Raw genomic sequence first — 12,454 nt, forward strand, 5'->3', positions numbered from 1 at the left:
GGCTGAACTAAGGTGGCTCACCATCCACAAACTTTGGGTGGTTTCTGAGGGTTCCTCCCATGCTACCCCCACCATCACACACACATACACACACACACACACACACACAATCATTGGATGTTCTTTCTGGTCTAATAGCATAAATATACTGACCAGGGAACTATAAGAGCTATAGGGGGAGGCGCATTGGTAGTGTAACCCACTCTGTTGGGGCCAACCACATTCTCAAGGTTGTATTGATTCCTGGATTGCTGGCCAAACATCTGATTTCCGATGCTTATTCCATGGATCTGATGGCATTCTATGGAGTGCCTGTAGTCACCTCCTGTAACTACCCACAACAATGCAATAGCAGCTGGTGATGGATATCCCAGCTCCCAGCCCTTGGTGGGATGACTCAGGTGGATGTTCTACACCAGGGGTCCCTAACCCCTGGGCTTCGGACTGGTACTGGTCCTGTCAATGGCCTGTTAGGAACTGGGCCATACAGCAGGAGGTGAGCAGTGGACTAGCGAGCAAAGCTTTATGTATTTGCAGCTACTCCCCAGCAATAGCATCACTGCCTTAGTTTCACCTCAGATCATCCAGCACTGGATTCTTATAGGAGCACTGATCTCTGGCACCAAAAAAAGTTGGAGACTATTGTTCTACACCGATTATCAGGGAGCTCAGCAGGATTGAGCTTACATCACTCACAGTAGTAACTAGCTTAACAACACACACTTTCTTTTCACTCATCTCTTCCATGTCTACATTTCCCATCATACATTTCTATTATCGATGTTTTCTTTGCTTCCTGAATAACTATTAGCACTTGAATTCTTATCTCTGGTTTGCTTGCAGGAGAATCTGCATGAAGACAGACAGGCTATAGAGAAAGAGGTGGCTGCTCCTCTTCCAGAGCATTCCTTGGAATATTTCTTACTGTGCATGACTTCAGCAGTAGAAAAGAATCCTGATGTTTCCCATTTGACCTCTGCTGGGATTCCTGCAGGGGTAGGGATAGATGCCATGAAGTCCATTCAGATAGCTTAAAAAACAGAAGAAACTCAGCAAAATACAATTGAGTTTCAATAAGTTCAGTGACAGGTGAAAAAATAAAAAAAGTGCTGAAGAATATTCATCTTATGTGCTCGTTCTGGGAGCTGGTCCCTGTTTCTTGAAGGATTAGCTGTAATTCAGGTTCTAATGTCCAGTGGGAAGATGGTTTAGAGGAATAAAAGGGCTTCCTCATCCATGTCTTTACCATCCTCTGCTACTTACTCCATCCCTTTCTCACTCTTGGACTTAGACCATGAAGAATGGGCCATGCCTCTATAACTGAGTCCACGGTGTAAGTTATATCTGTTGGGAATGTTATTAAGGTAGAATCAGAAGCATGGCAAGATCCATATCTGTATATATAAGACAACAGTGAAGACTTTTGTTACACTCATTTCACACCCTCCTTTCTCCCCAAAATGGTCAATACAAGGTTGTCTCTCAAAGACAATTCAATATTGATATGAGAAAATAGAGAATAAACTTGGGCTGATCTCAGCCAGACAAATACTCTCATCAAACCCTTTCTCACAACTTTAAATTCAGGTTAGCTTTGACTGCAAACAATGTAGTTAAGTCTGTCATCTCTCTCCCCAGATCATCAGATAGGTTATTGCTGTTGCCATATTGGGATAAAAGTGAAACGCAAGGTATAAAGTGATTCCTCTGAAGCCATGCAGGTTGTTAATGAAGCCTTGAGTTTACCACCCAAGTTCTCTGACCCTGGCCCACTCTTCTTTCCTCCATGCCACACTGGTCTCCTCACATTCAGACTTGCTTTGCAACTCTTTGGTTTTGGTAGAGTTTTTGCAATAACAGCCAGCCAGCTGGTTCATAGTCCATGAGAGAGAGATGATTCTGATGAGGCTGTACAAGAATTGTCCTCACAATAGGCTCTCAGCCTTAACAAAAGAAATTGTGCAGTTCTGTAAGCAACACAGCCTGACCAGAAGCTGTTTGTACCTTAGCACTTCTTTATTTATTAAATAAGATTGTCCACATTATTATTAAATAATAGTAATTGATTTTATTTTTTTGAGTCTGCTCTCTTTTTTCTTTTATGAGTTTGGTTAAGGGTTTGTCAATTTTATTTATCCTTTCAAAGAACCAGCTCTTGATTTCATTAATCTTTTGTATTGTTTTTCTAGACTTGATTTCATTTATTTCCACTCTGATCTTTATTATTTCCTTCCTTCTATTCCCTTTGGGCTTTGTTTGCTGTTCTTTTTCTAGTTCTTTTAAGTATAAGGTTAGATTGTTTATTTGAGCTTTTTCTTATTTCTTGAGGTAAGCCTGTATTGCTATAAATTTCCCTCTTAGGACTACTTTCACTGCATCCCATAGATTTTGAATTGTTGTATTGTCATTTTCATTTGTCTCTAGGTATCTTTTTATTTTTTCCTTGGTCTCATTGTTAACCCATTCATTGATAGTAGCATGTTATTTAGCACCATGTGTTTGTGTATTTTCCAGATTTTTTTCTTGTAATTGATTTCTAGTTTCATACCATTGTGATTGGAGAAGATGGTCAGAATGGCTATCATCAATAAATCAAAGAACGAGTGTTGGCAAGGATGTGAAGAGAACTCTCATATCCTGTTGGTGGGATTGCAAATTGGTACAACCAATATGGAAAACAGTCTTGAGGTTACTCAAAAATTAAAAATGGATATACCTTTTGAATCAGCAATTGCATTTCTGGGTATTTATCCAAAGAAAATCAAAGCAATAACTTGTAAAGATCTATGCACCCCTATATTCATGGCAGCACAATTTACAATAGCCACGATATGGAAGCAACCTAAATGTCCCTCAACAGACAATTGGATAAAGAAGTTATGGTTCATATATACAATGGAATATTGCTCAGCCATTGAAAACAATGAAATTCTACCATTCGCAACACATGAATGGACCTAGAGGTTATTACATTAAGTGAAATAAGTCAGACAGAGAAAGATAAATACCATATGATTTCACTTATATGCAGAAAATAAGGAACAAAAAGAACAAACTAATCAAAAATAGACTCACAAATATAGAGAACAATCAGGTGACAGAAAGAGGGGAGGGAGGCTGGGGGGCTGGGAGAAAGGGGTGAAGGTTTAGAGAAGTACAAACTGGTAGTCGACAGATGGTCACTGGCATGGGGAGCATGGCAAAGGGAATGCAGTTAACATTAATATAATGACTAGGTGGAGAACCAGAGGAGAGAAAGAGCAATTAGAGGGATCATTTTATAAACTATATAAATGTCTAACCAATGTACTGCATACTTGAAACTAATAAATAAAATTTAAAAAATAATAGCAATTGAAATGAACAGAATTCTTCCTTTTGGATATTTTGTTGTTCAACTTATAACTCCCAAATGTCCTTTGCAAATCAAGTAACCGTTTCATCTGATGGGGCAGTTGTGTCAAATTGTGTATGGAAATGGTCCGGAGGTGTGAAGTGTTTGTAGAAAACCTATAACTGCCTTTCACTTCTCAGGTAAAGGTGACACAAGGGCCTATTCTTTATTCAGACCTCCTGTATTTGAGAAACTGAGAAACCAGCTGCATAGCCACCTTGAGTTTCAGAACATAGAGATGGAAGAGTCAATATGCATCTACTCCCATCACTTTACAGATGAGGCTGGAGGCTGGACAAGTGGTGAGTAGCCTGAAGTTTAATTATAAAGAGATCCAAGTCCAGGATCCAGACCTCAGCTTTTGCACTGCTGTGTAACTGCTGCCTGGAGAGAAGGAGCCACACCCACTGAGGTTAGGGTCATGTGATTAACTAAGACCAATGGACAATGAAGAGAAATGATTCCTGAGACTTTTTTCCTTCTATTTCCTTTGGGCTTTGTTTGCTGTTCTTTTTCTAGTTCTTTTAAGTGTAAGGTCAGATTGTTTATTTGAGCTTTTTCTTATTTCTTGAGGTAAGTCTGTATTGCTATAAATTTCCCTCTTAGGACCAAAATATAGAAGAGCTGCTGTGCACTTTGACTCTTTCCTGCCCAGTGACCCTATAAGCCATCTGTATATGTGGTGGTAATGTAAATTGGAGGAAGCTTGGATCCCTGAGTCATAGGATAGAGGACAGTCTCACTTTCCTGCCTCAGACTTTCAGTGAACAAGAAAAAAAAACTACAGCTTGTTAAGCTACTCAGGTTCAAGATATGCTTGTTCCTGCACTATGACTCAGAGTGTCCTAATGAGTATAATGATATTGTCCTAAGAAATATGAAGAGGAATAAAAGGCATAAGAAAGAAACATTGTCCTTGACATCAGGAGATTCACTACATGTTCTCCAACAATGGTTCTCAGTCTGTAGTTCCTGGACCAGCAGCATCAGTATCACCTAAGAAAGCAGACATGCAAATTTACAAACTCCAGCCCAGACCTATAAACTCATATACTCTGGAGGTAGGGGCAACCATATGTGTTTAAATGATTCTCTTCAGATTCTGATGAAGGTTAGTTTGAGAGCCATTAATCTAAAAGGTGACATATGCACAGCAGGTCAGAGATTTTTCCAGGAATCTGTATTTGCAGTAAACGTCTTAGAAGATCAAGGAATTGCTGATGATGCATTAATCTCTATCACTGAGCACCTCTGAATGTGAGAACACATTTTTAGTCACCTTCTGTCTGAATGCAAGAACACATTTTCAGTCACTTTTAGTCTCTCTAAAAAATGCTCATCAGCTGATCCTGGGTCAAACCATAGACCAAAGGGAACGTGTGTAATCCCTCTTTCATATGGAACATATGGAAGATGTCCACATATTTGAGGGCAGTTCCTGGGTTCTCGCTACTAGGTTCCAACGACCCCTTCCTTGGGTTCAATTATTTTGTTAGAGAGGCTTACAGAACTCAGGAAATCTATTTACTCACTAGATTATCAGTTTATTTGTTTATTACGAAGAATATTACAACTAGGTAAAAAGATACATAGGGTGAGGCCCTGAACAAAAAAGCTTCTGTCCCCATTGTGTTTGGCACATGACATGGGGGCACCTAAGTGTGTTCTGGTTTCCCAATGTGGAACCCCATTATTTAGAGTTTTTATGGAGACATCATTACATAAGCACAATTGATCAAGTCATTGACCACTGGTGATTAATTCAATCTCCAGCCCCTCCTCTCCCAGAAAATTGGGGGATGGAAATGAAAGCTCCAAACTTCTATTCATGGGTTTTTCTTGAAACCATCCCCCATCATGTGATTTCTTACTATAAATCACAATCTCACAGCCATCTTTTAGAAGGAGCTGGAGCTACATTCTTTTCAGGGAGAGTCCATAATTTACTCCTATACATGGGATATTTGGAGTCAAAATTCAGAAATGATACAAAAGAGAGTATGAAAAGATGCTCATTATATCATCATGCCCAGCAAATCCTTGACTTCTCTGTGGACATGGTTAGGAAGGAGTGTCATGTAGGTTTCTAGGCTCAGGTCCATGAAGCCTCAGCCAGACACAAAGGTCCATCGAGTTCAATATTTCTTTTGAGTTTTGATTTTTCCACGGAAATATTTTTTCTTATACAACGCAATAGTATAAATATCGATTGCATGTTGAAGTAATATTCAGCTTTCAAAAATCAAAGCAAACCTTCAAACACTCAGCATCATGTTTAGAGTAAGAAATACTCAGGCTGAGATGCAGATTCAATTGTGACTAAACAACTGTGAAAGGTCAATGTCTAGATTGGATCTTCACCCTTAAAAAAGAAATTGGCACAGGGAAGAGGGGGCATTGAAGAGAGGATTAAGAGAGGAACAAAGAGATTCAAAGGAGAGCCCGGCAATTATGGGAAAAGGTTAATGGAGTTGAGGCCACTCTCCAGCAGAAAATGTCCAGGATACAGATTAATAATGGTCTTTGAGTTTATGAAAGGTTATGATGAGGATGCTCACAATGATTTGCTTCCTCCCCAGAGGTACAAACAGGGAGAAATGGACTGGTATTGTACCAACAGCAACAAAAATGTTTAGTTAGAAAGATAAGAAAAAGCTTGACAGTAAAAGCATTTTAATCATTCAATAGTCTCCAAATAGCAGTCTCCAAACTGTGGAGGAAAAATAACAACATTAATGCTGCAGCCACATACCCTCAAGCCATTTGCCACTTAGTGCAGCCAGATTCTGATGTACTGTCACTCTTGACAGACAGCATCTGCCTCTTGACGGGAGGATGGCACTACCCTATGGGTGAGACCCACTGTGCTGTGCCAATAGAAAACCAGAGTGCCTGAGAATGCAGACTGCTAATCTTAACCAATGACTGCAGAGACATCAACACTGAAGCTTTCTTGCCCCCGCTTGACACAGCTCTGGGGTGTGACCTACACTGTCCCCAGAGGTTTCCTGCAAGGTTACCCAGACACACTTGCTGTCCTTTATGGCTTTGATATCTCGCTCATGCTAGAACTCCTTCCTTTCCTGGTCCCCATTCCCCACTGGCTTTTCCTGGGAACACATCCTAATCAATCACTTTCACATGAATTCTCATCTCATCATTCACCTCAGCGGAATCCAACCTAAGATGAATTATCAGTTAATTTTTGCTGCATAACAGATTACCCCCAAACTTATCAGAACAATCATCGCTTCTTGAGCTCATGATTCTGTAGCTTGGTGACTTATGCTGGGTTCAGATGCAAGAGTTTTCTGGTCTGGTAGACTGTAGTAAATTGCAAAAAATGGCCACGACACTTTGACGCTCTTTCCATTAACAAGTAGAGTCTATTTTTTTACCCCTTGCATCTAGGCATATCTTATGACTTGCTTTGGACAAGATGTGGAAAAGGACATTGTACCAGATCCAAGCATAAGGGGCCTAAGGGGCCTTGTGGCTTCTGCCTTGTGTTTGTAGAACATTACTAGCAAATGAACATGTCAAGCTAGCATACTGGAGAATGAGAGATCTCATGGAGAAAGTCTTCTGCCATCCTAGCCCTGGTCAGCCTAAATCATGGCCCCAACCATCTGACCAGCTGACCACAGATACAGACACAAGACTTGCAGAAATCTACTGGGCACAATCCAGCCCAGAAGAACCACCTTGCCATCTCAATTGCCAACTTGCATCTATGGTCATGCCACCCTGATCTTGTCTGATCTCGGAAGCTAAGCAGGGTCGGGCCTGGTTAGTACTTGGATGGGAGGCCACCCTAGGAAGACCAAATGCTGTAGGCGTAAAACATAAAAAATAAATAAAAAATAAAAGATTGTAAGCTGAGCCAACTTGCAGAATAATGAGTTAAATAGATGGCTATTGTTTTGAGTCAGTAAATTTTAGGTGGTCTGTTATGCAACAAAAGCTGACCAATCCAGACAGATACTTCTATCACTTAACTCTGGAGATTGGGGCCTAGATTGTAGAAACTTTTCAAGTACTGCCAACTTCTTTGACACAGCATGTATTCCTTTTTATTGCCTCTAACATGAGAAGTTTGCAGAGAAGTAAAGAAAAAGATAAATATCTTCATGATCTGAGATCAAGCTCAGACCATCCATTTAACCAATATAGAGAGAGCCTGCTTAGTCTGGGCACTGTGCTACTTGTTACAGAACCACCCTTTGCCCTCATGAGTTCACAGTTTGTTTTTCACTTGTTCCTTCAATGTACAGTTAGAGTGCCTGCATAATGTGTTTTGATATATAGTTTAGTTGAAAACAGTGGGTCTTCACAGTGTATCATTTTTATTAGTTTTCTAAAGGACTCAACTATGAGATAAGTGAGACACTTAGCAGTCTGTCAGGGAAACAGGAGGAGGAATGGAGTTGACAGGCATGTTCCCAGTTGAACAAGGGTGGAAGGGAAGGCACTAGCTTGTTGGGGTACATGTGGGGACCCCAGGCTGATTCATCTTCGGGGGTTCCTAGGACTTGCCCCAATGGATACTGGCAGTGCTTTTCCTTTCTTTCTTCCACTGGAATCTAACCCCCAAGTGCCTGCCTCTTCATCGCTTTGCCCAAGGGCTTCTCAGGATGGCAGCTGAAAGGGCCAGGGAGCCATCAGCCCTAGGAGCAGCTCTCAATCAGGACTGATGAGAACAAGTGAACAAATGTCCAGACCCCTTCCCTCAGGTGAGAAACCTGGAAGTACAGCTTCCCCTGAATAATCCTGCAATGGGAAGCTCCCTGATAACACAGCCTTCTGTGACATCTCCTGCCCTGTCTCAGTTCCCTGACCCCCTGTTTCATTTCTGGAAGCACCCCTGAAATAAGCTGTGTGCTTTAGCCCTTGTCTCAGGGCCTGTTTCTGGAGAATCTTAAGGAAAACAATGCTTTTCTAGAGCTAGTCTTCTGATGTGTCAGGTGGGATGGCTGACTGGGCCAGGATGGAAAGTGACACAGGTTTCTAGGTGGACTGTCTTGTGAGAGTGGTTCTTCTGACAGAGTTGGGGGTGGGCAGCAGAACCAAACTCTCAGCAGGGCTCAGGATGGTTGTAGCCCTGCCCAGGTGGCTGGAATTCAGTGTGGGGTTCCACTGCCTGGTAGGAAATGGAGAATGGGGGAATGATTGGATGTCCAGGGACACAAAGGGCCAGGTACTGGGCAGCAGGAGGCACTCCAACCACTCCTGCTGGGATGGAGCTTGATTATATCAAGGCTGGAGGGGGCAGAGACTTAAGTTACAGGCACATTTGCATGTGGCTACAGAAGGCAGTACCTCAGAGCAGCAGCCAAGATTTTTTTCTGGTGCTGTGGAAAGGGGGTGGCCAGGATCACAAGCAGTAAAGTCTGTCAGCAGATCCATTGCTGCTGCAGGATGGGAATCTAAAGGATCATTCTGAGGGATGGAGAGAATACTGTGCAGGCGCCCAGTGCCTGCCTGGTCCACGGGTGCAAAGTTTAGTGTTGAAGTCGTTTCTCCCACAACAACACATTACCTCCAAGGACAAGGATCCCATGCTAAGGGAAGAGCTCCTTTTCTCCCATAAACACAGCTTAACAGGGAGAAGAGAAGGAAAGAATAAGTCACAGGAATAAGAAAGAGAAGATTGTCAGACAGCAGTGCACACACAGAGTGACAGCAAACAAACAAACAAAAAAGGTAAAACTGAAGATTGGTAAAATTGATGGAGAATAGCTGGTATGACCCAGCCTGGAGAGTGGTCCTTGACTCGATCTCTCTGCATACACAATTGGAAGACTACTGAGGAAGCTATGGGGTATTCTAAGCCTGCTACCATCACCATTGCTTTTCCAATCTAATAATATATCTGTGTCCTAAGAGCTGACATTTGCCTAAAGCCAGAAATTAGGAAATGTCAGTTTACATCTGATATGTATGATTTATGTAGGTAGAGAATTCCTTCACCATTTATTTAAAACATTCATGGATATCTCAGGTCATGGTGTTTTTCACTTGAAGCTTTGCTTGTGATGGTGTCCTTATTCAAGGGATCCATTGAGTGGGCTGTGATGGCATCTCAGCTTCTTTTTTAAAATTATATTTTATTATTAGTTTTCAGTATACAGTACATTGGTTAGACATTTATATAGATTATGAAACAATGCCCTTGATTACCCTTTCTCCCCTCTGGCCCTACATCTAGCTATTACATTATTGCCGACTGCATTCCTTATGTCGTTCTCCCCATCCTCGTGACCATCTCAGCTTCTTGGTGGCGTTTTCATGAATACTATTGGGGAGTAGTATTGCTGGCACCTCTTTGCCCCAAGAAAGCCCTGACATCTGATTAACCACACATTCACTCTGCTTCACTTTGTCAGTTAGAGCTTAGGACCCACACTGGGAGGATTGCATCCAAGTGTTTCAGGAGCTGAGACACAGAAGCACACATACATCATGCATAAATTCACAAGCAATTTTGTTATGTCCTTCCTGCAATTTATGATGATTGCCACATGGTGCAGTCCACGGTGGCAGTTTGAAATTAACAAGGATCATGTATTATGCCCAGGAGTATGAGTGATGGTTATTAAGAGCATCTGTCTTGGAGAGCTGGAGTTAATATTGGATCTGTCATATTATGTGACCTCTTTAAGTCACACTGGTATTGCTGTATAATGGGGGACATAAGTACTTGCTTCCTAAACTTACTTTAATAATTAAAAGAAATATTATATGAAAAGAGCTTAGTGCTTGCCTCATTCTTCTTCTTTTTTTTTTTTTTTTAACTGATGGACATAATCCATGAGTGGGTCATGAAATTACTTTAGTGTATTGTGGCTAATATTTCTAAATAGGTGATAGAATAAAATAGAAGATATCAGAGTACACTGAATATACTGAAGCTAAGTATCTGTAGTATGTTTGATTTTTAAAAATAATCTTTATAATATCTTGCATCCCATATACTCCTCTAGAATGGAAACTTACTGCTCCAGCATCAGGAGATGAGGTTTATTTCTCCTCCTATTGAATCAGGGGAAACCTGTGATTATTTTAAACAATAGAATGTGGTAGAGTAATGCTCTGTTTTCTAAGGCTGAGTTATATAAATAATGCTATGTCTGCCCTGTCAAGTAGAATCTTCTATGGGACACTGAGCTGTCATGCTACAAGTCAGACTACCTTGAGATTGCCATGCTGTGAGGACACCCACACCACATGAAGAGCCACATGTAGGTCCTCCAGTTCTAGGTACTGAGTCATCCCAGCCCAGGACCCAGATGTGAGTAAAATCACCATAGAATCATCTAGATTAACTTATTTGCCTGTTGAATATCAATTAGTGGCCTCAGATGGCACCACAAGGAACAAAATAATCGCCCAGCTGAGCCCTGCCTAATTTATCACCCACAGAATCCATGATTATAATACATGGTAGCTATTTCAAGTCTGCATTATGGAGTAGCTTGTTATTTCAGTGTGCATACTGAGTTAAAAGTATTCTTTACTCTGTGCTTTGCTTTAAAAAAAATTGTTTGAAAATTTTTGGTTTAGCCTAAAGTAAATGCTGAAGTGTTCAGTATATGAGGGCCATCACTGTAATTCCCTTCAAATTGTTTCAGGTTACCTACAGCAGTCATGTAGGTAACCTTGGGCAGGCAAGTTACTTAACTTCTCTGTACTTGTTTCCTCATCTGCACATTGATGATAACAGAACCTTACAGGGCTGTTAAGAAGTTCAAATGAGTTAACTTTTTAAGGTTCTCAGAACTGTGTTTAGAATAGGGCAAGCCCTACATAAGGATTTTTAAATAGAGTATATGAGCTACTAGGAGGGGATTATCTTTGTGGTACTGATCAGGAAAATAGGGGTGAGAAAAAAATAAGAGACTTGTTTAGGACAAGAGTCAGTAGTGGGAGAAGAGGATGTGAGACTAGGTCTTCTGGGTGTGCAGCAGGTGTTCTTTGCAGTGAGCTCCCTAAGCTCTCTCCTCAACAATACAATGCATGAGTCAGTGTATTTTATGGTTTTCCATACACAGTTTGAGAATCTTGAATTAGTTAGTGTTCTCCAGAGAAACAGAACCATTAGAATAGCTGTAGCTGTATATATATGTATATGTATTCTGTAATAAGACACATAAAAGAGATTTATTTTGAGGAATTGGCTCATGTGATTATGGAAGTTGAGAAGTCCCATGATTTGCCTTCTGTAAACTAGAGACCCTGAAAAGCTGGTGATGTTATTCAGCTCAAGTCTGAAGGCCAAGAACCATAGGAGCTGATGGTGTAAGTCCCACTCTGAGAGATGAAGATGAGATAAGATGTCTCAGCACAAAAGTGAGGCAGAAAAAAAGAGGGGCTATTTCTTCTTCCTCTGCTTTTTGTCCTATTCAGGACACTAGATTAGATAATGTCCATCTGCATAAGGGAGAGCAATTTACTTTACTGTGTCCACTTATTCAAATGTTAATCTCATCTGGAAACATCCTCACAGACATGGCCAGAAATAATGTTTAAGTTGTACCTTGTGGCCACTTAAACTGACACATAAAATTAATCATCATAAGTCAAGTCAGAAGAGATGTTCCACCTTATTTGCATCTTTGGTTGTCAATAGATGGATTATTTTGCCATTTGGGACTTGAAAGTCTATGAACTAGTGTTACTGAATTGTTTGATTCCTGCTTTAAAAAATCCCCTGGTAACCTCTCTCCTGACCATCAGTGTGTCTCCAGGGCAGGACAAGATGTGGCCTCAATGAAACTCCATGAAGCTTCCAAATGCTCTCCCCTCTGGACACACCAGTGTGGCATGCTGGAGGTGCTTATTCTAATAGATCTCCTTTGATTGTTGAAGCAATTGTCCAAGCAAAATTGTCCAAGCAAAGCTGAAGACTTGCTGCTCCATCAAATTCCTCTTAATGACAGCAAGTACTTACAACATCTCAACCCAAATCAAGGTGGTTTTACCACCATCAGGCTTAGAAGCCAGAAGCAGCACTTACTTAGTGAATGCATGTCTAATTTGCAAATGAGAAACTAACAAAAG

At 41.0% G+C, this 12,454-nt stretch overlaps 1 pseudogene; it reads left to right on the plus strand.

Moving 5' to 3' along the window:
- The window catches only part of LOC102882341, a 24,687-nt pseudogene that overhangs the window by 799 nt on the left and 11,434 nt on the right, over positions 1 to 12,454 (plus strand).

This window comes from Pteropus alecto, unplaced genomic scaffold (assembly GCF_000325575.1).
Source record: "Pteropus alecto unplaced genomic scaffold, ASM32557v1 scaffold199, whole genome shotgun sequence".
Taxonomy (NCBI): domain Eukaryota; kingdom Metazoa; phylum Chordata; class Mammalia; order Chiroptera; family Pteropodidae; genus Pteropus; species Pteropus alecto.